Here is a 25,445-nt window from a genome sequence, read left to right on the forward strand (position 1 = left end):
AGCTCTCACATCTAATTTCTTTTGCTCATCTAGTTTCTACCCTACAGTTGTTCAAAATCAAAATAAGAAAAACTTTGTAAAGCCCTATCACTTAAGCTGGAGGATTTAGTAAAAGGCTAACTTGATAGCTTGTATTATTCAGTGAACTAATCCTTGAAATGTTTTTAGAATTAATGGCTTTTTTATTCAGTAAATCAGAATCCACATAAGAAAAAAAAAAAAACATCTACCCAATATCTCTAGTGATGTCAGCCTCGACCTTGACCTCATGAGGTTTACCTCCAATCCACTTGAGTTATCTCCTCCCAAAGCCACAACATCAACTTATCATCACCTGTGCCTATCCTTCTTTTTTTTTTTATCCTCACTTGTGAAATGTGGGGTTGTTGTGGGAATGAAATATCCCTCTCTAAGCCCAGCTTTCTATGCTCCCCAAGACTCTAGTTCCTCCAATCCTATTGCACCTAGCTTTCAACCTCCTTAAACCCTCAGGCCCCTTGATTCTCCCTTTTCTTCCATGTCATCAGCCAATCCTGCTCTAGATTCCTTCTCCTTAGAGGCTAAAGCTCATGATCCATCATATCCATTGCTCTCTTTCTGGCATCCCCAACCCTTCCAAGCCACCAATCTCCCACTCCACATCAGTCCAAACATCCAAACATTTCCACTCCTGTAACTGGTAAGGCATGTTTTGCTAGAGGCACTTTCTCAACCTTGCAGATTAATGGTGTGACACAATTATGATTTCCAACACAGGCTAAGTGCTTGGAGTGACTCAACAACAATATGTTACACCAATTCCATAAGCACTTTGGTTGAAAATCTTAAGTACTCAACGCACCTGCCATGTCCGGCAGGAGAGTATAGTGGGGAAGAGCCTTGCATCCTGGCTCTGCCCCTTAGTAGCTGTACAACCCCAGACAACTTGCTTAACCCTTCTATGCTTTGTCTCATTTGTAAAATTAGGATAATAATTCCATCTTTAAAGTGTTGTTGCAAGAAATTAGCGAGTTAATATATATAATTTTAACAAAGCTTAGATAATAAAAATTGTCCAAAACTATTGGTGTCAGTTACTATTTTAGAGAGAATTGGGGCCACTGGACAGGAAGAATGAGAGAAAAGAAAGAAGGGAAATGACAGAAAGAGAAGGGGTGAAAACTCCCCTTCTGCCTTCCCACCCTTTCTAGCTACCTCCAATCATTTTCTTTCTTCATGTTCCCAGCCTCTTAAGAACCTGTCTAGGCTGACTGTCTCCTCACCCCTTTTTTCATTCCCATCTCCATGCAATGGAATTTGCCACCTGCCTCCATACACACCATACAAGCTATTTTTGACATTATCACCAATGACTCCCAATTGTCAGTGGTAGCTGTGCCATCCTTGATTAACTGACCCTCTCTGTATCATCTGACCCTGTTGACTTCTCTCTCATTGTTGAACTCTTTCTCCCCTGAATTTCCATGACAGGAGTCCCTCCTGTTGAGTTTCCTCCCCTCAAACCTGTACTTCCCAATTCTCTGGCTAGATCCTTCCTCCTCTGACCACTCATTAGATTTAATTCATTCATTTTGTGCTCAACCCTGTCCTACTCTTTGCAACCCAATGGACTGTAGCCCACCAGGCTCCTCTGTCCATGGGATTCTCCAGGCAAGAACACTGGAGTGGGTCGCCATTTCCTCCTCCAGGGGATCTTCCCAACCTCGGGAGCAAACCCAAGTCTCCTGCGTCTCCTGCATCGCAGGCAGATTCTTTACCTGTGAGCCACCAGGGAAGCGTTTATTCGTTTTTTCAACACGTGTACTGAACACTTACCAAAGGGCAGGTACCATGACAGCTGGTGGAACCAGTTAGGCAGGGACAGCAGAAACACAGCTCCAGGGGGCTCTATTCACCGTGAGATGCAATGACTCAGACATCTGAGTGGTACTTCAGACATCTGAAGTTGTGTGATAGCCGTGACAGGACTTAGCTCTTGCCCTCACACTTTGTCTAGGGAAAAGATCAGCACATAACTAGACAATCAGAAAACATAAAGAAAGGTACAGTGACCAAGGGAGAATGTGAACACACTATAGTGACTCTTGAAAGCATAAGTTTTTGATCCATTTCACACTTCACTCTTCACATGCTGCTGCTGTGCTAAGTCGCTTCAGTCGTGTCCAACTCAGTGACCCCATGGACTGCAGCCCACCAGACTCCTCTGTCCGTGTGATTTTCCGGCCAAGAGTACTGGAGTAGGGTGCCATTGCCTTCTCCGACTCTTCACATACTGCCCAGGAAATTACATCCCATCATGGGATTTTAACTGAACCTAGTAGCCAATGATGTCCAAATTTTGCATTATTTACATAGAATATTATATTGCCTACCAGACTTCTCTACCACATGTCCTAGAGGGCACCAAACACCAAAAATATAAATATAAACAAAGCAGAAGTCTTACCCTGAGGCATTAATCTTACTTCCCATCCATATCACATCAGCACACTCACTGATTTGTCATCCTCTTGGACTTTCTAGAAGCCCGATTGTTATCTGTTAAACACAAGCTGATTTTATCAGCAAACCCCTAGTCCTACCCAACTCCCCTGTTTAAAAGCTTTCAAGGATTATTCGTAGGAGCCAAAGCAAAACTGAAATTCCTTCTACCTTAATGTCCCTAAATGACCTAGCTCCTGCCTGCTCTTCCGGCACCTGTGTACTCACATAAAACACACCCTGCACGCCAGCCACACCAAAGCACCCTGGAGAACCAGGCAGTTCTTTCAATCTAGTGTCCTTTCCACCTCATTGCCTTTGTACCTACTGTTCCTGTTGCCTAGAACTGCCCTTCCTCTGGCTGCTCACCTCATGAATTTCTACAATTGTTTGACCACTCTAGGCAGAGTTAAGTGCCTCTGTCTCTGAACTCCCATGGAAGGCGATCACTTCTGGGACTCATCATTGCTATGATTCTTCGTCCACACACTCGTCTCCCTGAGGACAGTGTAAGCCTCCGAGAAAGAACCCTGCCTGTTCTCTGTGGGTCCTCAGCACTGGGGGCAGTGTCTAGCACGTGCTGTGTACTCAGCCTGGTAAAGAGGTAAACTCACTGAGTTAACACCCCTTAATCACAATACCGGGCTTCCCGGGTGGCTCAGTAGTAAAGAACCCACCTGCCAATGCAGGAGATATAAGAAAGGTGGGTTCGATCTCTGGGTCAGGAAGATCCTCTGGAGAAGGAAATGGCAACTCATTCCAGTAATCTTGCCTGGGAAATCACATGGATAGAGGAGCCTAGTGGGCTACTTAGCAACTAAACGACAACAATAACCACAATATTCTTTATTAGGGGCTTTTTTTTTTTTTTTTGCCACACTGTGCATTTTGCAGGATCTTGGTTCCACAATCAGGGATCAAACCCAAGTCCTAACAACAGGCCAGCCAGAGAATTCCCCAAAAGAGAATTTTAAGAGTATTAAAACTATTAAAAAAAAAAAAAAACTAAACTGAAACTTTACCTTAATATAAGCTGTATTTGGAACCAATTAGGTATACTATGGGGCTTCCCAGGTGGCTCAGACGGTAAAGCCTACAATGCAGGAGACCTGGGTTCAATCCCCGGGTTGGGAAGATCCCCCGGAGGGGGGCATGGCAACCCACTCCCGTATTCTTACCTCAAGAATCCCCATGGACAGAGGAGCCTGGCAGGCTGCAGTCCATGGGGTCGCAAAGAGTCAGACACGACTGAGCAACTAAGCACAGCACAGCTCAGGTATCTTATCATGCAAGAATTTATAAAGAAAGCAGAATATATCAGGACACTTCTGAGATGCCAATTTGGGGGCGTGAGATGACTCAATTTGAAATTCTAGAATTTGAAATTCTAGTTAGACCTCCATCTCTAATAAAATTAAAATATATGGGGAGATCAGCCCTGGGATTTCTTTGGAAGGAATGATGCTTAAGCTGAAACTCCAGTACTTTGGCCACCTCATGCGAAGAGTTGACTCATTGGAAAAGACTCTGATGATGGGAGGAATTGGGGGCAAGAGGAGAAGGGGACGACAAAGGATGAGATGGCTGGATGGCATCACTGACTCGATGGACGTGAGTCTCAGTGACCTCCGGGAGTTGGTGATGGACAGGGAGGCCTGGCGTGCTGCGATTCATGGGGTTGCAAAGAGTCGGACATGACTGAGCAACTGATCTGATCTGATATTTTATGTGAATGTGGAAGATAATCAAAGAAGTCAACCTAAAGAAGTAAAAAAGGAATAACCCATATTAGAAGATAATATAAAAAAGAATATATACATATGTATAACTGAATAAACCTTAAATGAATATAGCATTGTAAATCAACTATATTTCGATAAAATTTTTGTTAAAAGAAGTGGGAAATGTGTGGGGCTTAATTTTTGATCCAGTGACCAGTCCCTTTATCATTGGAACACCTTACCTATTGAGCAAAATATTTTTGACAGTATCTTGTTTATAAACATTTATTCTTTACCCAGGTACTTTAACTTTTTCTAAGGTTTGTGAGTATTTCTTAATGAAGTTAATACACTGTTGCCTGGTGAGCCTTGTAACTAAAAGTGACAAACAGCTGGCCAGTATGGAGGGCAGGGTTGTGTCGATGAAACAAAATTAAGTTTCAGATCCATGTGGAATGAACCTTACCCCTGGGCTCACTGGGATCACACTCAGAACCTAACAGTCACTAGGTCCAATTGCAAAATAGAGAATGAAGACATGGGGAAATGTCTGCATTTTAAAAGTCAAGAAACCACAATACTTAAATCATTTTATGCCGAAAATACCACAATGGCCGTCTACACTGCCAAAGCCACTGGTTAACTGCTCGAGTTTACCTTCTCATTCTGCACCTCAATACACATACAGCAGGAGCCCTGTAGTTTCTGTACAGGATGTAGGGTTTTGAAAAGTGGGAGAACTTCCTTGGGTGGTTTCCACACCCTGTGCTCCGGCCCCCCCAGGTTACCCTACACCCCACCCACCCACATATACATTCATGCTCCGACTCTTTTGACAGTTATGCACAACTTACGTGGGGAAATAGCAATTTAAAATATAAAAAGGAAACAGCACTGACCAATGTGTACTGGATTAATTCGAGTACAGAAGAGGGACCTGACCTAGCACAGCTACTTCTCAGGACTTAATCTTTATCGCCTCTTTATAAATATTCCCGGTGAGTAATTACTTCACACACACAGACACACTCACACACAAGGTGACTTAAATTGAGTTTCTATGCTGATAACTTCCAATCTAGTATATATTTCTTGCCCAGAATATCTAACTCTTCATTTGGCTCTCTATACCCACAAGCATGAAGGATATAAAGTTAATACGACCCAAGTCTTCCCCATGCTTTTTCAACACAGATGTACAGTCACAGGGGGCTTCCCAGATGACTGGCTCAGTGGTAAAGAATCCGCCTGCCAACACAGGAGCTGCAGAAGACTTAGGTTCGATCTCTGGGTCAGAAAGGTTCCTTAGAGGAGGAAATGGCAATCCACTCCAGTATTCTTGTCTGGAAAATTCCATTGGCAAAGGAGTCTGGCGGGCTACAGTCTATGGGGTCTCAAAGAGCCTAACATGATTGAGCAACTGAGCATCATGCATGCCTGCACAGAAGCATCTAGAGAACAATTAGGAGCTACCAGAACTACATAAACCAAATTTGGCAGGGAAAGAAAAGCAGAAACTTAGAAACATGTGGCCTAGGGATTTACAAACTTGTTTTTGCCAAAAAAAATCCTTTGTTCAAATAAAATCTTCCTTGGACACCCAAAATGTGAAATCAAGAATAGCCCACCTGGTCAGGTTGCAGAACAGACCACTGAAAGGAACTCTAAATGAACACTGGACTCTTGGACACACTCTACTGTCTGTCCCCATGCCCTGGAATGGCCCCTGAGGCTCCTTGAAACTCCCAGAAATCTGAAAACCTAGTTCAAAAAACTACTGGTCAAGATCCATGACGATGCTATTTTTAACACAAAAATGAACAGTTGAAGCACAATTTGGGAAAGCTAATTGGTAACTGTGGGTCAGAGTTTCTATGAGTATTAATAGATACATACTACAATACAGAAAATAAATAACCAAAAAGGAGCTACAGTATAGCACAGGGAACTATACTCAATATTTTATAATAACCTATAAGGGAAAGGAATTTTAAAAAGAATGTGTATTTTTATACATATGTGTGTGTGTGTGTATATATATATATATCAAACAGAATCACTTTGCTGGTTCAGCAACACAACACAGTAAATCAACTATACTTCAATTTTTAAAAAATTAAATAAAAGAACAAATGTCATTAAATCTAAAGTCGATTCTAAGTAGTGAGCCAGATCAGTCTTTTACAGGTCCTACATCAACCACTTCACCACATTTTCTCAAAGACAGTAAATTGCAATGACAAGGAAAAAACTAAAATTAGTCATATTTTGTCTAAGTCACACAAGGCCAGGTTTAAGCTGCTTCTTTCTTACATAAAGTCCTGTATTTTCAAAATCAATTTGGTACAATTAAATGCAAAGTATCCAGAGGCAAATCTGAGCATTAGGATTAACAACTCAATCAACTTAAAGAAACACATAAAAACGAGAACATATCTGTAAGTCATTACAGAGGAAACACATTGTTGGAGAGGAAAACCCCTACTTGCTGTCCTCAAGAAATAGACCTTTATAACATTACAATTACCAAAACATGACATAAGTAAAGCTGCCGACTGGTTGGTTGACTGTCATGATATCAGTTTGGTTGCTTTGGCTCTTTTGACACTGTAAGCTCAGTGAATCTCACAGAGGGGGAAAATCAGGGGAAATTCACTCAGCCATTAGGAAAGCTTCTCATATACTGAGTGGACACTGTATAGAGAAATTACCAAACAAAAAAAAAAAAAGAGGAGGAAAAAATGATCACATTTAATTTTGTCTTCAGATATGATAAAACGAGCCTCTAACAACCATTTGTTTCAATAACATTTATTTTGAAAAAGCATAAAATGATTAAGTATTATGTAGATTGGTGGTTCTCAACCCTGGTTGCACATGAGATTCACCTGAGCTTTAAAAATCCGTGATATCCTGGATCTATCCTAGTTCTACTGAGTCAGAATTTCTGAGGCTGGCCCTTGGCACCAGTGTTTTCTTTTCCTTCCTCAGGTGATTGTAATGTGTCACCAGGCTTCAGAGCCATCAAGATAGTCTTGAATTGACTGATCAACTCAGTTGTCAAACATCAATCTGAACAAATCATTCCACTGTGATAGCCTTGATGCCTGTGCATTGGGCTCCGCTGTTCACGATAAGTTAATAATGATGGGAAAGGGTGCTTGGGGCTTCCCTGGTGGCTCAGACAGTAAAGAATCTGCCTGCAATGCAGGGGACCTGGGTTTGATCCGTATGTCAGAAAGATCTCTGAAGAAAGAAATAGCAACCCACTGCAGTATTCTTGCTTGGAAAGTCCCATGGACAGAGGAGTCTGGCAGGCTACAGTCCATGCGGTCGCAAAGAGTCAGATATGCCTGAGTGACTAACACACACATACAAGGTTGTCTGTCAACTCATATCTGACTAAAAAGGCTCTCTTTTCCTTTAAAGCAGATCTAACCTTGCCGTGAGTGTGGGTTTGGGGGTTTAGGGGGTGGTCTTTTTTTCTGGCTCCTTCATGAGCTGTGAATGTCATTGTTTTGATATAGGTTCAGCTTCCCTAGGGCTCCGACTGTAAATAATCTGCCTTCAATGCAAGAGATCGGAGTTCAGCCCTGAGCTGGGAAGGTCCTCTGGAGGAGGGAATGGCTACCCATCCCAGTATTTTTGCCTGGAGAATTCCAGGGACAGAGGAGCCTGGCGGGCTATAGTCCATGGAGTCGCAAAGAGTCAGACACAACTGAGTGACTAAAACTCACTAACAGAGAACTGAAATTGCTACTTCAATAAATACAACTGGTTTTGGTAGATAAATACGAGTCCACTTCTATGGAAGGTATTTCATCAAATAAAAAAAGAATTATAAAATAAGCAATTAAGGCCTTAATCTGTAAGATGTTAAACCACAAAATGTGAATTGTGCTCAAAATATTTTGAACAATTATAAAGTCTACAAGTGTTTACTTATGGGTAGAGTTAAGATTTTATGTTGCTACTTGGTTTACATGTATATCCAGGAAGCCATAAGACAGTTTGGGGAAAAACGGGTTGTGATTTCTATGGTGATTTAGTAGATTGAAAATTAGGTTCTGGCCTCCTCTGCAAGCATAAGAGACTAATATGACATCCATAAGAAAAACTCATAAACATGGAATTTCCCTCTAGAGCCAAAGAGATGAATTATTTTCAAGATACACAGGGGTACCCTAAGAAGTTGGAACAATATAAGCACTCATAATTGAAGCAATCAGAAGTCAGTAAAAGCAGGGAGTCAAAAAGTTGATACATCATGTTTCAAACATATTTCAATTTCAGTCACATAAATAAAGGGGAAATCATTCACTAATTGTTGCATGTCCCCTGATGATTTCAGTTCTGTGTTGCCTTTCTTGGTTACACCATGGCCAGATTTCCTCCTTCCATGTCTTAAATGCATTTGTACCTTAAAAGGCACTTGTGAAAAAACCTGAGGGTAAAAATCCCTCTAGTTTTTTTTTTTTTTTTACTAAAGTTTTCTAATCTTTTATAAAAGCAAACTATTCCATACCTGCGGAGCAGCAGTTTGCTGATTTTTAAAAAAATTTAGCCTTCTAGAAGTATATTTAAAAAAGTATATAATTCAGATGTTGTAAAACGAACACCACTAATTCCAGAATCCAGCCATCACCCCAAAAAGAAATCTTGTACCTATTACCATTCACTCTCAATTCCTGCTACCCTATACCCTGGCAACCACAAATGTACATTTCGTCTCTGTATATTTACCTACTGTGGATATCTCATACAAGTGGAATCACAATTTGTCGTCTTTTGTATCTGCCTTCTTTCACTCATCATAATGTGTTCATGGTTCATCGAGGTGGTAGCCGTTTATATTGTTTTTTAATATGGCTTATTTTTACAAATCTCTGTGGCAATCAAGTTTTCACAGAAATAGCATTTCTTTTTGGCACTCCCATTATATCAGTTTATTTAATATTTAGTTAAATCACAAAATTACAGTAGCAAGTATTATTAAAATAAAGAAGACGGTGACCAAACACCACTGTAGGCGTGAACCTGAGCTGATAAAAGCAAAGCATGCCAGTTTATTATGATGGCAGTTATTTGCCACAGTGGCCTCTGCGTTCTGAGCAACAACGGGTTCCTTTTTCAGAGGGAAAGGAGAGCAATAGTTAACACCGTCAGATGCATTCGTGTTGATGGGTACTCCATTACCTAGGATGAAGCGGTGTGTATGTAGAGGTGTAGAGGTGATCTGTGTCTATTAGACAACACAACATAACTTCAACTATCCCAAAAGGAAGTCTTCCACATGTCTAAGTCTTCAGAAGACGCAAAGATGGGCTCCCCTTGAGATAGGTATACCCTGCTCCCTCAATAAAAACTTTACCATCCTACTTACCTTTCAAGGATCAGCTCAAACATGTCCTCCTCCTAAGCCTCGACTCCTCATAGTGCCTACCTGCTCTCTCTCCTTCCTTTTAATTTCTAAAATAGTTATCTATCTCTTATGGTAGTTTTAACTGGTATTCTGTAGCCAGTTGTTGTTTTATTCTCTAAGTTGTGTCTGATTCTTTTGTGACTCCATGGGCTGTAGCCCACCAGGCTCCTCTGTCCATGGGATTTCCCAGGCAAGAATACTGGAGTAGGTTGCCATGCATTCCTCCAGGGAATCTTCCTGATCCAGGGATCAAACCTGCGTCTCCTACACTGGCAGAGGATTCTTTACCACCAAGGCATCAGGGAAGCCATATAGCTAGTTACACAATATCTCTTCTTACATATGAGACCATAGACTGCTTCAGAGGCAAGTAGTATGTTTTTATATCCCCTACAGCCACCGGCACAGGAAACGAGGGATGCAGGACATAATCTTTGAACAAATCTGTAATAAGAAGTTCAATAAAAATTTGTAAAGTAAATAATGAATGAGTACATTGATTAAATAATTAATTAAAGGTGTGTAACTTCTTACCTACCTGGCTACAGAGCAACACATCTCTTTCTTCAATGTACGTGGGGTGGTGGGGGGTAGGTAAGAATCTGATGGGGGCATAGTGGTAGGCAAAGGAGAAAATCAACTGCCCCTGGGTACCTAGCAGCTGTCAGGCGTCATGACTCTCCTCCAAGTGTTTAACAGAGATCACTTTCAAATAGGACATTGTTACATAATGACACTTTCTGATGCCCTTTGATGCAGAACAAATTAAAAACAGAGACAAAATCTTTGTACTCAAAACTGCCCAATGTCTTCAAGTGTGGATTTAGTTTTTCTAAATTAAATTATCATACTACTTGAATGGGTTTTTAGAAATCGTACAAAAAGGGACTCAGAAGAACATCGCTTCCAAATTGGCGATATTTAAAAGCAAAGCCATTGGTTAGGTAAGGAATGCATAAACAACCCCCAAAGCTGTATTGAATACTTTTTTTTGGCTATATATGACCGAAAAACTGCCAACTTCATTTTGATAAGCCTTTGTTAAAAACAACAAACATGCCCGAGCTTGCAAACCATGCCATTCTGAAGAAAAAGCAATTGAGAAGATGAGGAAATGCTTAAAAAGGCAATGTCTGATTAAAAAGAAAAACCTCTGTGGTAACAGATTCAGCAATAAGTCACAACACTGTGCTTGCTATTAACATGGAGGGGAGCAGGCGACAATGCAAACAGAGAAAATCAAAGCACAACACTTACCTTCATAAATAAATAAGAAGCTACATCTTAAAACTAATACAATTATAATCCACAACACTGACATCAGGGCACCAACATCATTGAGAAAACGAATCCTCTCATGCTTCATCAAGTTTAATGTCACCACAGTGATGTCCCTGCACTAAAGGAAGTGTCATTTCAGGAACTCTGAATGAACACGCATAAAGTAACCAAGTGTGGGAATTTCCAGTCATGTAGAGTTCACGTACATCAGTTCATAAAAGTCAAAGTGACTTTACCTGAATTCGTTTCTGTATTTATTTTCACACTGATTATAAAATCAGCAGAATTATGGGATTGGAAGGTATATAATTTGGAATATTTGTGTTCATTTCCCTACTTTAAGGGCTTCCCTGGTGGTTCAGTGGTAAAGAATCTGCCTGCCAATGCAGAAGTGAGTTCGATCCCTGGGTTGGGAAGATTCCCTGGAAAAGGAAATGGCAACCCACTCCAGTATTCTTGCCTGGGAAAAATCTGCCTATTTTAGTCAAAACTGAAATTCTCTTTCATCTGCCAAACAATCCTGGAAAAATTCTAATGAATAAATTGTAACCTAAGGTTCATAAGACCAAAGTTCTTTGTTTTATTCACTGATATACCTTGAGTGACCATAACATCACTGGGTACATAGTAGGCACTCAATAAATGCCTATTAAAGTAAACTGAAAAACATAAAAAATGTGTAATGTAACGCAGAAATGCTAAATGTGTGTGTTCAGTCCCTAAGTCGTATCGACTTTTTGAAACTCCAAGGACTGTAGCCCACCAGGCTCCTCCAGCCATGAGATTTCCCAGGCAAGAATACTGGAGTGGGTTGCCATTTCCTCTGCCAGTATCCTCCCAGTCCAGGAATCAACCCAAGTCTCCTGAACTGGCAGGCAGATTCCTTACCACTAAGCCATCTGGGGAGCCCAAAATGCTAAATAAGTCTCTTTAAAAATTCCTTTCTCTGAGCACTGTTATAGGTCACCGTGTTAATCACAACACACAAACTGTCCTCATGTAAGCCACTTTGCCCAAGCCAGCTCCAAAGTCACAAATCACACTCTTAATTCTAACCAATGATCAGCACAGGAAAGTAAGAACCCAAAGAGACTCCAAAGATAGATGAGGATACATTTTATCCATCTGTGGTTTTGATTACTTTTCTTCTCCTGGCGGTTTACCTGTAATGTACCTGCATATTCATCTTCATATTATTATTTAAATAAATGCATTTAAGGTGTATTATTTAAAATTAAGGGTTTGTATTTTTTAAAATTATCCTAAAAGGTGGTTTGTCTAAATCGACCTCTCAACTATTTCAGAATCCCACCAGTTTAAAAACAAAAAGATGGGCAAAAAATAATAACAGGAAAATGACATGATCAGATGACTCTAATCATTAATTTTGTTCTAAATGCCTGAAAGTAATATGGTTTGAAAACTGAACTGAGTTGGAAGGAGAGGGCCTGGATTCTGGTACTGCCTCAGTCACCAATGAACTTAACCAATCCTTGGCAACAGGAAACTGAGCTTCCCAGGCTGTCTGGTGAAGAGTCTGACCAGACGATCTCTAAAAACCTGAACAATTTCCAAGATCCTGTGATTATAAGTGACCAAATCCAGTCATTTAATTACTACTCCTAGGAGGGTCAGACACCATTTGCCTAGTTTGACATGAGGTTTATGGCGAGGCAGTTGATTTTAAAAGCTAGTGATCTCCCAAACACCTGATGAGAGTGTTTCTAAATATGGAGGGTCTGAAGACTTTGCTTCTGGGTTAAGCTGACTGCAGCCACCAAAGTGCCCAACTCTCAGCAAAGAAAAGGTAAGTTAAACTAATTAGAGTCCCTCCAGAATGGAAGGATTGAACCAGTGCCCTAGTTGGTCCCAACTGACTTATTACAAAAAAAAAAAAAATTTACAAGAGATTCAGAATGAATGCTGAGTGGTGAAAGCCAAAGGCTAACCAAATAGCCTCAGGACTTGCTGGAACCCTGCTCTCAAATTTTGCTTCAAGCACTTTTCTGAGTCTGCACTACTGCTATCACTGATTTTGAGGACAAGCAGCAACTAAGAAATTAAGCCAATGGAAATTAAGTAAACATTATCACCGGAGGGAAAGGGAAGATCCGAAATAAATAAGATACCTTAGGTACAGAATCCAGAAGGAACCTTGTGCGATCTCTCCTGCACGAGAAGTCGGCATTTGGAAATCACAGGAGGTGAGGATCAAAGCCGCTCCCTGTCCAGCCACCTGCCCAGAACCTGCCCGAGCACCGGCCCAGCACCGCCGGGACAAGTGGACATGTGTCTTTCCCCAACACAACGGGCGCTCCGAGGGACCAAGCTATGGTGGCGGGCTCCCGGTGCGTCGCCGGGCAGCCAAGGGAGCGCCCTCTGCCACCTCCACCCAGCCCAGCCCTAGAGCCTGCCGGCCGGCCGCGAAGGATGCCCGGGTCACCTGAGCCACAGCGTCCTGAGAGCGGGCAGAGGGTGTGCCAGTGGGCTCCCGGGCCGGCACGCTGGGGATCCTGGTGCCAGAGCGATCGGCGGGAGACTGCGCCCCGGCAGCCCGGTGGGCCAGCCTCCAGCCCTCCGCAGCCCGCCCAGTAAGTGCAGATCCCCCTCTCCTCCCGGCCGCTCCGCTGGCTCACCTCGCGTGGACCGCTGCAGCCCGGGCGGTGGCGTGCGGACATGCCCCCGGGGTGCACCCACCGTGCCGCGTCCCAGCGCGGTGGCCCCTTCCCGGGCCCCAGGCGCCGTGGTCCGCGCTCCCGAGGGGCGGGGAGCGGACGGGGTGGAGGCGCCGGCGGGGCTGGGGCGGGGGCCCCACGGGCAGCGCGGGAGGCGGAGAGCGTGGCAGGGAAAATCCCGGCGCTCAGCCTCCGAAATGCACCGGGGAGTTCAACGCCCCCAGCTCCGCCGTGGACTCTGGCCGGCGGGTGAATGGGATTTATCCAGGGATCCGCTCTACCGGCCGCGGCTTGGCGAGGGGTGAGGGGCCGCCTCGCGGTTATGTAATGGACCTGCCCGCTGTGACCCGAGCCACCTCACTCCGGACTGCCCGACCCTCCCTGGGAACGGCGGTGCGTTGCCCCTGACCTAGTAGGCAGGCAGAGGGGGCTCGGTGTTCTCAAGAAGAACTTTCCCCTGCAGGGTCAAAGAGCAAGCTCTGCTTCGGGAATCCAAGGACTCCCAAAGATGTACGCGGCAGGGATCTCTGCCCGTGCAGCCCGTCCATTTCACAGCACAGAAAACTGAGGCTCCGACGTGTTTAAAGCGCTGTTTATTCGAGTTGGAGGACCTAGATTCAACTCGCCCGAAAAGCCGTGACCGTAGGCAAGTTACTTAAATCTCAGAGCTCAGTGCCTCCACCTGTAAAACGACGATAATAGTGTCCACTTCCTGTGCTTGATGAGAGGACAAAATGAATGAGGCGCAGGAGCCCGGTATGTAACACACCCCAGTAAAAATTACTGCTGTTGCTCGTGCTAAGGTTCGCCCCCTCCGCCAACGTCGCCCTAAAGTCGGCTGTCCCACGGGCCTGACTAAGGAGCTGCCCCAGGGACCTTCTTGTAAATTCCATTTCTTGTCAGGAGCGAAGTCCCTGAACTGAGGAGGTCCGATTCCAACTTCTTGGGGTCTACATGCTTGCTACTCCATAGCATCAGCGTCATCTGGAACCTTGCTAGAAATGCAGAATTGCAGGCCCAACCCCAGAGCCACTTATAACAAGAATCCCTAGGTGATTTAGTCGGTGGTACTTCAGAGTTTGATAATGAATCCGACTTTTTGGAAAATTTGAGAAGGGGACTAGAAAGTTGTGATGCAGTGGCCACACAATACCTCAGGGTATTTTTAAAAATAGACCGCCAAAGTCCTTCCTCCTTTTACATCTGACTATTTTGTTTCTTCCCCTCTCCTCAGTTTCCTGCTCTTTATAAATCTGGATGAGCTCTTTTCACTTGTAAAAGAAAGCTCTAAGTTACCTGAAAGTAAAAGCTAGTGAAGATACCTTTAAGGCACACTATAGAGGGACTTCGGAGAAGGCAATGGCACCCCACTCCAGTACTCTTGCCTGGAAAATCCCATGGATGGAGGAGCCTGGAAGGGCTGAGGGTCAGACACGACTGAGCAACTTCACTTTCACTTTTCACTTTCATGCATGGGAGAAGGAAATGGCAACCCACTCCAGTGTTCTTGCCTGGAGAATCCCAGAGATGGGGGAGTCTGGTGGGCTGCTGTCTATGGGGTGGCACAGAGTTGGACACGACTGAAGTGATTTAGCACTTAGCATAGAGGAACTTACCTGGTGGTCCAGTGGTTAAGACTCCCCTTCCAACACAGGGAGTAGGAGTTCCATTCCACATGCCCTGCAAAACAAGCAAACAAAACATGCACCAGAATTTGCAAATAGAACTTGTTAAAGAATTCTTTAGCATTGAATATGGATTTAAAATGTTGAGGTTGCGGGGAGCCCTGAGCTTTCAACTGTGAAGGTCTTTTGGTTAAAGGCTGGAGTACTTTTTGGTTCAGAAAAATACTTTTCTTAGTTAAACATTGCTTTGGGTGGCTGAGAAGCCCCATTTTCCACTTCAATAATGTAGGGTAACCAGTTGTTTTTAAAAGTTTTGAAGAAGAGGAAGAAACCTCACAGGCTTTCCTCCATCTACATCACTTGTCATAGAGGCCCTAGAAAAGCCAAGAGCAGTTCTTTTATTTATGTCATGAAGTGTTGGTTGGTTGTGTTTGCTTGTTCAGGTTTGGCTCGGCTGATCCTATCTCTGACAGAATGATTTTCATCTTTTGAGAGGTGAGTCTTGTTGGATTATTGATGATGGTGCTGATAGACAAGTTCACTCCCATCAGCCTCCCCCTTCAGGGTCCCCCCGCTCCCATGCAAAGATGGTTTCAAGGGGTGGGTGGTGTGGAGGTGGAGTTGGAGAAGTTGGAAAGAGGAAAGAAATCTCTTTTCCGTGAGGCCGGAGGAACTGGGAAGGAGGGGGACAAACCCCTCTCCTTGCCTTGGAATCTAATGAGGAAAGAAGGGGAAAATGCAGCATTTCTCTTAAAGAGTGCTATCCAATAGAATTTTCTGTAATGGTGGAAATGTTCTGTGTCTGTGCAGTCCAAAATGGCTATGAAATGTGGCTTTGTTGTTTACTTGCTAAGTTTGAGACCTCATGGACTCCCCATGGACTCCACCAGGCTCCTCTGTCTGTGGGATTTCCCAGGCAAGAATATTGGAGTAAGTTGCCATTTTCTTCTCCAGGGGATCTTCCTGGACCAGGGATGGAAACTTTCATCTCCCGCATTAGCAGGTGGCTTCTTTACCATTGAGCCACCAGGGAAGCCCTAAATGTAGTTATTTACATTTAAATTTTAATCAAAATTCAAATTTTTTGTGTTTGTTTCTTGCTGCTAGTCCGTTGCAGCAATCACATTTCACGCTGTACACCAATATGTAGCTAGTACCATACTGGACAGTATATCAGACATTTCCTTCATCACAGGAAGTTCTGTTGGACAGCAGTGCCTAGAGGCCAGGATTTTGGTGAGGAGGTGAACCCAGATATTTCACCTTTTCCAAATTCTTGTCAGACTCTCATCTGTCCTCTGGCAAGTGAGGAACTGATCATTAAACCTCAGCCATTGAGTCCTTGTGAGAGTCAAGCTGGAATAACCCACAGAATGTGTTGGTTGCCATGCCCTGCACATAGTAAATGTGCAAAAAGTCTTAACCAGTATTAATATTTCACAGTTTTAAAAGTTTTGTTATAAAAAAAACAAATAAATAAAAGTTTTGTTATTAGTCAAGTAACCTTTTGCTGATGTGGTCAGCTACTCTGGTCCCTCAGTGACCATCTATAGCTGTGCTCCAGCCCCCTCCGGTAGCTTCTTCCTCTCCTTTGTGAGCTGGGCACTATCTTTGCTGTTTTGGCCTGGAGATACAGCCTACTTGGTCAAATCCCTACCATTTGTGCCCAATAAATAACAAATGTGTGAACTAAAGTCACATTGTACCATGGTTCAGGGGAATCGATTGTCAAATGAGATTCTCAGAAGCATGACACCTTAGGGTACATCCATTAGAGAAGGAATTGTTTGTTCCTGTTATGTGGTCAAACAAGGATGTGTGGACTCAGCAGAGAGAAACGAGAACATTGGCTGCAGATAAGTAATATCTGGGGTGTCCACGTCAAGCTGGAAGCTACCAGGAGGTTGGAGGTGGAGGTGGATGGAAACATGAAGCTTTTACCTAAATAGAATTTGAAAGTTTATTTCCATGGCTAATAAGGAATCCAAGGATAAACTGTAAACAGCATAAAAAAGATGCAAGTATTTTATGCCGTCAGGTATGCGAATGAGGGCAGTGCACAGAATGGGAAATCGTGAAATTCTCCGCAGAACACCAGGAAACAGCTTTCTGAATAACCGTCTTCTCAAATTCTTTCTCTTTGACTTCTTTAATAAGATCACATGCTGTGGGCACCTTTCAGATTCCACTTTGTGTATTGTCTTCCTTGGTTCCTGTTCCATCACATCACTTCTTCTGAAAGTTTTAGAATTCAGCATCTATTTCTCTGCTTTTCTTTCTTCACCCAAATCCTTACCGCTGCCTTGTCATGACAGTGACTGAACATCTGCCTGTCAGAGGCTGTGCATTCCCAGTTCTGACCTCTCTCTGAACCCCCAGGCCCCCAGTGGATATTGTCACTTAAATCTTCCCCACCGCATCACTTCAAATGTTAACTTATCAAGAACTTGCTAGCTGGGTGACCTTGGGTAAGCTGAATATCACAACTTCCATTTCTTCATTTATGAAACAGCAAAATAGCACCTTCCTTCTAGGACTATCTCGAAGGTTAAATCAGACATATATAAAAAAATAAAAAGAAAAAAAAAGAGATATATGTGTGAGTGCCTAGCACAGCAGCTAACGTATTGTTGTTTTTGTTGTTTTAGACCCAAAATCATGTACGACTCTTTGTGACCCCAGGGACCTTAGCCCACCAGGCTTCTCTGTCCATGGGACTTCCCAGGCAAGAATACTGGAATGGGTTGCCATTTCCTTTCTCAAGGGGTCTTCCTGTGTTGGCAGGCGGTTTCTTTACCACTGAGCCACCTAGGAAGCCAGCTAATGCATAGTAAGTACTTAATCCATGTTAGCAGAATGATTCTCAGTAGCCAAGATATGGAAACAAACTTTGTGTCTGCTGATGGATTAATGGATAAAGAAAATATGATATATATATGTATATTATTGTCATAATAAAGAAGATCCTGCCACTTGCAACTGTATGGTTGAATCTGGAAGACAATTTGCTATATGAGTAAGCCAGACACAGAAAGACAAATACTGTATAATCTCACTTACATGTGGAGTCTAAAAAATTTAAGTTCATAGAAGCAGAGAATAGAACAGTGGTTGCCAAGGCCTGGGTGCCATGGGAAGTGGGGAGATATTGGCCAAATGGTATAAACTTTTAGTTATAAGATGAGTGAATTCTGGGGATCTAATGTACAGCGTGGTGATTATAGTTAACAATACTGTATTTTATAGTGAAATTTGCAAAGTGAGTAGATTGTAAATGTTTTGACCACACACACCAAAAAAGATAATTGTGTTATATGTTAGTGGTTTTAGTTAGCTTGATTGTGGTAATCGTTTCACAATGCATACATATATCAAATCATCATGTTGTACACTTTAAATATGTTTAATTTTTACTTGTCAATTATACCTCAATAAGTTGAGGGGGGGAATTAAAAATAAATGCTAGCTGAAAATACACCAAATACAAACACTCCTCCTCCCTTGACCGCATAGAATGTCAACTGTTTGATGGCAGGAGACTTCCCTGTCTCATTCACTATTCCCCTCCGACACTGACAGAGCAGGAACTTCAGTAAATCTTTTGGAATGAGTAAATGTTAGTTATGCCTCACCTTTGTGGTCACCTCTGTGATTCTTCCTCTTCTAGATTCATTCGATTAGTACTTATAACATTTACCCTGAACTAAGTCACCAACCATGGGCAGGACCATGACAGCCCCACATCTCACCCAGTGCTGCAACTTGCTCCCTGCCTCAGGGCTGATGTGCGGCTTGAGAGTTCCCTGACCCAGCTCGGATGTCTTCTGAGCACACCTGAGATAAGAAAATTTACATGGAGATTGGGAACGAGAGAGAGAAGCTGCTGGTTTTTTCACTCGACTAGATGTGAGGTATGACCCAAAACACTGGTGAGAAATTCCCTGCGGTCTGACCACAGACCTTTCTTGACCCATAGGATCAGCACACAGGGCCTACTGATGTCAATAACATTGAGCTTCATTTTCCAGTTAATTTCTTCAAAATCTTTCAAACTATTGCTCAAACTTTTATGTCATTTTCCCCCTGAAATGTGCATTTTGAGTTTAGCATTTTGTATCTCTAAGTCAAATTTATATAAAATTATGTAATTTTCATAATGTTAAGAGATGTCATATACCTCCTTTCCTTATCTGAACAGTTGCTGGGAGAGTTGTGAGGAATTTATTGATATTTATTGCATCCCTTTAATGTCCCCGACTCTAGGTATAGATTTCCTTCCATCCTCACAGGACTTATTTTCCTATTGAGGGACAGAGCTCAGAGTGGTTAAATAAATTGCTCAATATTATGCAACTAGAAAACTATGCTGCCATATGAAGCCAGGTCTGTTTACTCTGGGGTAGACTAATTGCGAAAACAGCTGGTATTCTCCATTCCTTCTGTTTCCATATCCTTCGCAATGTGAGTTAGCTCCAACCATCAAGAACTGGGGCCTTGTTTCCCCAACCCCTTGAATCAGGGCTGGTCCAGTGACTATTTTAACCAGTGGGAAAGAAGAGTGGTGGGCCAGTACTGAGTCTAGACCTCAGGGGCCATGCCCCCACTGGCTCTGTCTCTCAGTACCCTTCATTGCCACAAGAATGAGCCTGAGCTAACCTGTTGGAAGATGAGCAAACACATGGGAACAAGCTCAGTCAGTTCAGTCACCCCAGCCAAGTCCCCAGACACCAGAGAGCCAAGCCAAGGTTAGCAAAGCTGGCTGCTAGCCCCAGAGCAGGCTCTGGGTGTACCAGTGAGCCCATCTAGACCAGCTCAGATCAGTAGAACTGCCCAGCCAACCTACACAGGCTCAAACATAAAGGTTTCCTATTGTAGCCACTGTGGGGTTGTGGTGGTTTGTCATGCAGCATTATTTAACCAAGAGATAAGTAATATAAATTCACAACATCTGCAGATCTTGTTTTTACCTTGTAATAGTATAAGAGAAAAGTTTTTGCAAACATGTCTATCAGAAGTCTTTCTTCCCCAGGGTTTATCATGCTATTATGCTCTTTTCAATGACTCGAGGGGAAAAAAAACCCTGTTGTGAGCAATATATTAGAAAAAGGAAAGTATTTGTGTTTAATGGGCCAATTTAATGAGCGATCGAATTGCAAACTGAACTACAGTGTGTGTCTCTTCATTTCTATCATCAGACAAATCCAGCATAAACAAATCAACCAGTGTTTTTGAGTGTCTAGGCTGTGCGTGGTACAATAGTATTTTAAGACAGGGTTCCTGTCATCAAGGAATTACAATCTACTTGAAGTAGAAATGTAAATGAGAGAAGCTGAATAACAATAAAAGATTTCAAAAACACCATCACCACAACCTACCACTTCAGAAAGATAAGGTGCATGATCATTTTGGTAAAGGAAGTCAATGTTTGCTCTAACTCAGTTGTTGCTGTTCAGTCGCTAGGTTGTGTCCGACTCTGCTAGAATTCAGAGGAGAATCTAAACGCTTGGGACAGAAACCTGGTAAATGCTGACTTTACAGGTGGTTCTGGAACTCCTTGGAGCAAGTCAGTAAGCAGATAGGAAGGCCCTCGTGGTAGTGTGAAACTGCAGGTAATAATATTAGCAGTGAGAAAGTGCAAGGTGTGTTTGGCGGTGAGTAAATAAGTCTTTTTGATGCGAACAGGGAAAATCAATAGGACAAAGTGACTGATTAGATAGGGAGTGAAAGAGACAGAACAAGCACATGTGTCTCCAGCTGGGAGGAGGGTGATCATTAACAGAGAGAGGGGTCAAGAGGTAGCAGTTGGTGAACAATTCAGTATACACGTGGAGCTTGGGGTGGGTGTGAAATACCCATCAGGCTGCTGGAAATTTAGGGCAGGGGCCAGGAGAAAAGGTCAAAGTTAGAGATAAGGCTTGAAAATCTTCAGTGCAAGAGAGCTGAGATGAAACCATAGCAGAAGGACAAGGCCTGGACCTTGGAGAATGCCCGCAATGTCTAGTGGGGAGATAAGGAAGATGCGTAGCTGACAGCTAAGCAGGACGGAGCAAGTGCTGCATGAGTCACAGGAGAGTGATAACCATTCAGGGCTAAGAGAGGTGTACAGGAGCAGAACAGAAACTTTCTCTTTCAGGAGAAGAGTGAGTGATAATAAGCAGGGCCTGCTCCTAGAGGGCTTCTGGAAGTCATTTGAAGAGGCACATGGTTCCAGCTAGACAGCTCACCTGCTAACATCAGAAACACAGTGAAGACCAATTAGACTTTAATTGCCAAAAAAAAAAAAAAAAATCAGCCAGCTTTGTTTGGGGCTGATTTACCCTTTTTGACTCACTCTGTTGATCTTCTTAATGGATTAATTAGCAAGTTCCTGCTTCACCTTTATTCATTTTGATAAATTCAGAAAGTACAAAGTGAACAAACTATTTGATGAGGATAAAGCCAACCCAAATAGATAAGGCATCAAGGTAAACAAAGAGTGGCCACACCCCCTTTTAATTTCTATGCTGAAACTTCTTTTACTGCTACTGCTAAGTCACTTCAGTCGTGTCCGACTCTGTGCGACCCCATAGACGACAGCCCACCAGGCTCCGCCATCCCTGGGATTCTCCAGGCAAGAACACTGGAGTGGGTTGCCATTTCCTTCTCCAATGCATGAAAGTGAAAAGTGAAAGTGAAGTCGCTCAGTCGTGTCCGACTCCTAGAGACCCCATGGACCGCAAGCCCACCAGCCTCCTCCGTCCAAGGGATTTTCCATGCAAGAGTACTGGAGTGGGGTGCCATTGCCTTCTCCAAAATTTGTGTTACATAGATTAACATGTACTAACTGGGTGCTGCTGTTTCTGGTTTTTAATCGAGACACGTTTATACATCCCTATGAATTAGTCTCATGATTATAGATGATGCCATGATAGCATCATTAAGTGAAGAAAATACAATTCATCCCAACCACTGGAAGAACCACTCAAAGAGTTTCTAGCAATATAAATAATAGCCATGGGTTATATTTTATTTCAGTAGAATGTGAAGAATAGAAAAGCACAAAGTGAAAAAAAAGCCACATTGGCTTTTATATATTTGTTGAAAGAAGCCAAAAGTCTGCCAGTAAACTGTTTTCCAGTTGCTTAGAGTGTTTCCAACCAATGTGAAGGCTAATTGAAGGCAGTGTACTTGTAAGCAGACTCATCCTCGTTAACCTGGTGTATACCTGCTCCAAGTGCTATGCTCCAGAAAAACTGCATGAAGGAACGGGTACATTCATAATCTGTCCAAATGGTCCAGAGTCCTAAATTTGAGAATTATGACCTAGGTATTCTAGGGAGACCCAAGGATAGTTGGAAAGAGGGAAGGCACCCCAGTGGACCGGACCTTCTTTCCCTTTTCTGCCTCTTTGAGTAAAATAGTTCTCCTTTATGGTTTTATTGTATTGGGCGTCCAATTCATTCCATTCGTCAAGCCAGAAGTTTTCTTTTAGAAGTCTTAAGTAGTCTTACCTCCCACATCAATCCATCTGTTGCTGCTGCTGCTAAGTCATTTCAGTCGTGTCCGACTCTGTGCAACCCCATAGACAGCAGCCCCCCAGGCTCCCCCGTCCCTGGGATTCTCCAGGCAAGAACACTGGAGTGGGTTGCCATTTCCTTCTCCAATGCATGAAAGTGAAAAGTGAAAGTGAAGTCGCTCAGTCGTGTCTGACTCTTAGCGACCCCATGGACTGCAGCCTACCAGGCTTCTCCATCCATGGGATTTTCCAGGCAAGAGTACTGGAGTGGGGTGCCATTGCCTTCTCTGAATCTATCTGTAAGTCCTGTCAATTATCTCGTCAAAATATAGCTCAGAATCCGCCTCCCTTTTCTCCATTTGCTCTGCCGACAGCCTAATCCAGTCTGCCATCTTCTCTTGCTTACTTACCCCTGCTATAGCATCCTAACCCATCTACTTGTTTCTGCCCTAAGCCTCTGCTAATCAGTCCATTCTCATGAGAACACTAAGAAACTTTTTCTCAAACTTAAATTAGGACTTCCCTGGTGGTCCAGTGGGTTTAGAATCCGCCGGCCAATGTAGAGGCCAAGGGTTCCATCCCTGGGAAGATCCCTCATGCTGCAGGGCAGCTAAGCCAGTGTACCACAACCGCTGAGTCCACGTGCAGCAACTTCTGAAGCCCACGCGCCTAGAGCCCACGCTGGGCAACAAGAGAAGCCACCACAGTGAGAAGCTGGCCCAGTGCAACTAGAGAGGAACCCCCACTTGCCACAACCTGAGAAAGCTGGCACACAGCAGTGAAGATCCAGCACAACTCAGATTAAAAATAAATTAAAAAGTAAAACTTAAATTAGATCGCATTGCCTCACAGCTTAAAACTTTCCTATGGTTCCCAAAGTACCAATCTGGGCTCCTCTGACCATGGTCCATAAGTGTGCCATGCCCCTGCCTGTCTCTGCATCCTCTTGTGTCATATTCCCCATGTCTATTATTATTATTATTATTATTTTTCACATCAAGCCAAGGAGGCAGAGGCTTTTGCTTTTGTCTTTTCCTCTTGCCTGGAAAGCTCTTTATCATTTTTTGCAAAGACCTCAGCTTCAATATCCCCTCCCCAGAGGTCTTATCAGACCATTCTAACTTAAACTCAATCTCCCTCCTCCATTATTTTCCTTCTTAGCACTTTTTCCCCCTTCATAATTTTTTTTGCGGCTTTTTGTTGCTGTTTGCTTTCATTTTGTTTGACCCTCAACTAAAAGCTCAATGAGAATAGGAACTATACCCGTTGTGTTCACCACTGTGCCTGTAAACCTAGCCTGGTGCTTGGCGTATATTAGGAACTCAGTTATTGGATGAATTAATGGTTAAAAGGAGTTAAAGCTTTCAAGGTATGGAGTCCCTGAGACAGACAAGTTAGGCATTTTGGATGGGGTGACAGTGTTCATTCAGGAATTAAACTTCATTCCAGAGTTGCATTGATGACTGGTGATCTGAAATTCTCAAGCCCATGCTCTTCCAGCCTAGTAGAGCTAGACCACGTTGTCGTTGGGAAAGTTTTATAAAGCTAAGAGGTTGCTTTGCCCCATTGAAGAGAGATGTATTCTTGTTTATCTGTATGTATGAATGTATCAAAGTAAGAAATAAGAGTTGCAGTACTTTGAGGGAGAATGCCAATTGATTATACAACATGCATTATTAATACTTGTTATGGTTATATTAAAACTCATACAAAGCCCATGTAATCTCATTTCCAGAGTTTAGGCTTCTGGCCAAGAACATTATGACAGTCTAGTTTGGCGTTAGTATCATCTGGAGAGGGTCTAAGGCAGGGTGATTGAATTAGGTTTGGCTGCTTGCTAGCAGCACATTGCATTTCCCATCCCCGATGGAGGCGGACGTGGGAGACGAGGGGCCGGTGTCATGCTGGGAGGGTGGGAGTGGGTGAGGATGATGAGAACTACGTTTCAGCTCCCTTCCAACTGCTTCTGATTCTTCCATTTCAGCTGAGCCAAGTCAGCCTAGCTGAACAGTTATGGAGGGCCTTCTGCATGCCAGGAACTGAGCTGGGATCATGACCATGAACAATGTAGACACCCACTCTGCCTTCACAGAATCTGGAGATGGTCAACGGGAGGTGAGCACGACTTCGCAAAACCAGATGGTGACATCAGTCAGTACTTGGCTGTCCTCTTGAAATGTCAGTTTGGCACAAGAATTAGCCGTGTAGTGAACAATAAAAAAAAAAATGATAGCACTTTCTTGAGTGGTGTAAAATATTTTAATCCCCAGTTCCATGAAATGACCATTGGACGCATTTGAAATGGCCCCGGAATTTGAAGTCTCAGCTGCCTTCACTTGAATGTTCCTCCATCCCCTCATTTGTTGGAGCGTTTTCACCATAGCTACATGTTTATTGTATTTCCTGGGTGATACTGAGCCATTTTTTTCTTAATTTAATAGTGAAATCCGTATGCACTTCTCTTATTAGATTTGTGAAATAATAGAATGTGTCTGACTTGCCCAGAATTTCATGCTATGCAGTCCTGCAGCTGTTTTCCAGTATCCTGTTGTGTTTACAGCTACTTACTCATATTTGATGGAAACACCATGTGCCAATTCGTAACCCATGGCAGCCAGAGTAGTGCACCTTTTATATTCTCATTAGCCCCTCTGCAGTCATCATCATTTTCCATATCAGGTAGTATGTTCATTGTTAGTATAAATCATACTCTTCTGAATTGTCTCAGCACCAACATCGCCAAGT

At 43.1% G+C, this 25,445-nt stretch overlaps 1 protein-coding gene and 1 non-coding gene across 9 annotated transcripts in view; one reads left to right on the forward strand and one right to left on the reverse strand.

Moving 5' to 3' along the window:
- The window catches only part of SLC16A12 (solute carrier family 16 member 12), a 100,325-nt gene extending 86,651 nt beyond the window's left edge, over nt 1–13,674 (reverse strand). For 3 of the 7 annotated variants that reach the window (XM_045164208.1, XM_025274253.3, XM_045164207.1), the window contains exon 1: nt 13,542–13,671. The gene's annotated coding sequence lies outside the window, so the exon portion shown is untranslated. Of the gene's footprint in view, nt 1–13,034; nt 13,496–13,541 lie in introns of those variants that run through there. The other 4 variants (XM_044935416.2, XM_025274251.3, XM_025274252.3 and 1 more) reach the window with 4 other exon arrangements.
- A 2,506-nt stretch (nt 13,675–16,180) lies between these two features.
- On the forward strand, nt 16,181–24,935 carry LOC102412059. 2 transcript variants are annotated; one of them, XR_006548104.2, is made up of 3 exons: nt 17,977–18,035; nt 18,873–19,116; nt 24,685–24,935. It is a non-coding gene; the product is annotated as an uncharacterized LOC102412059 (transcript). The 2 variants fall into 2 exon arrangements; XR_003106233.3 differs by having other exon boundaries at nt 16,181–19,116.
- The last annotated feature ends 510 nt before the right edge of the window (nt 24,936–25,445 follow it).

The sequence above is a fragment of the Bubalus bubalis genome, chromosome 23 (genome assembly GCF_019923935.1).
Source record: "Bubalus bubalis isolate 160015118507 breed Murrah chromosome 23, NDDB_SH_1, whole genome shotgun sequence".
NCBI lineage: Eukaryota > Metazoa > Chordata > Mammalia > Artiodactyla > Bovidae > Bubalus > Bubalus bubalis.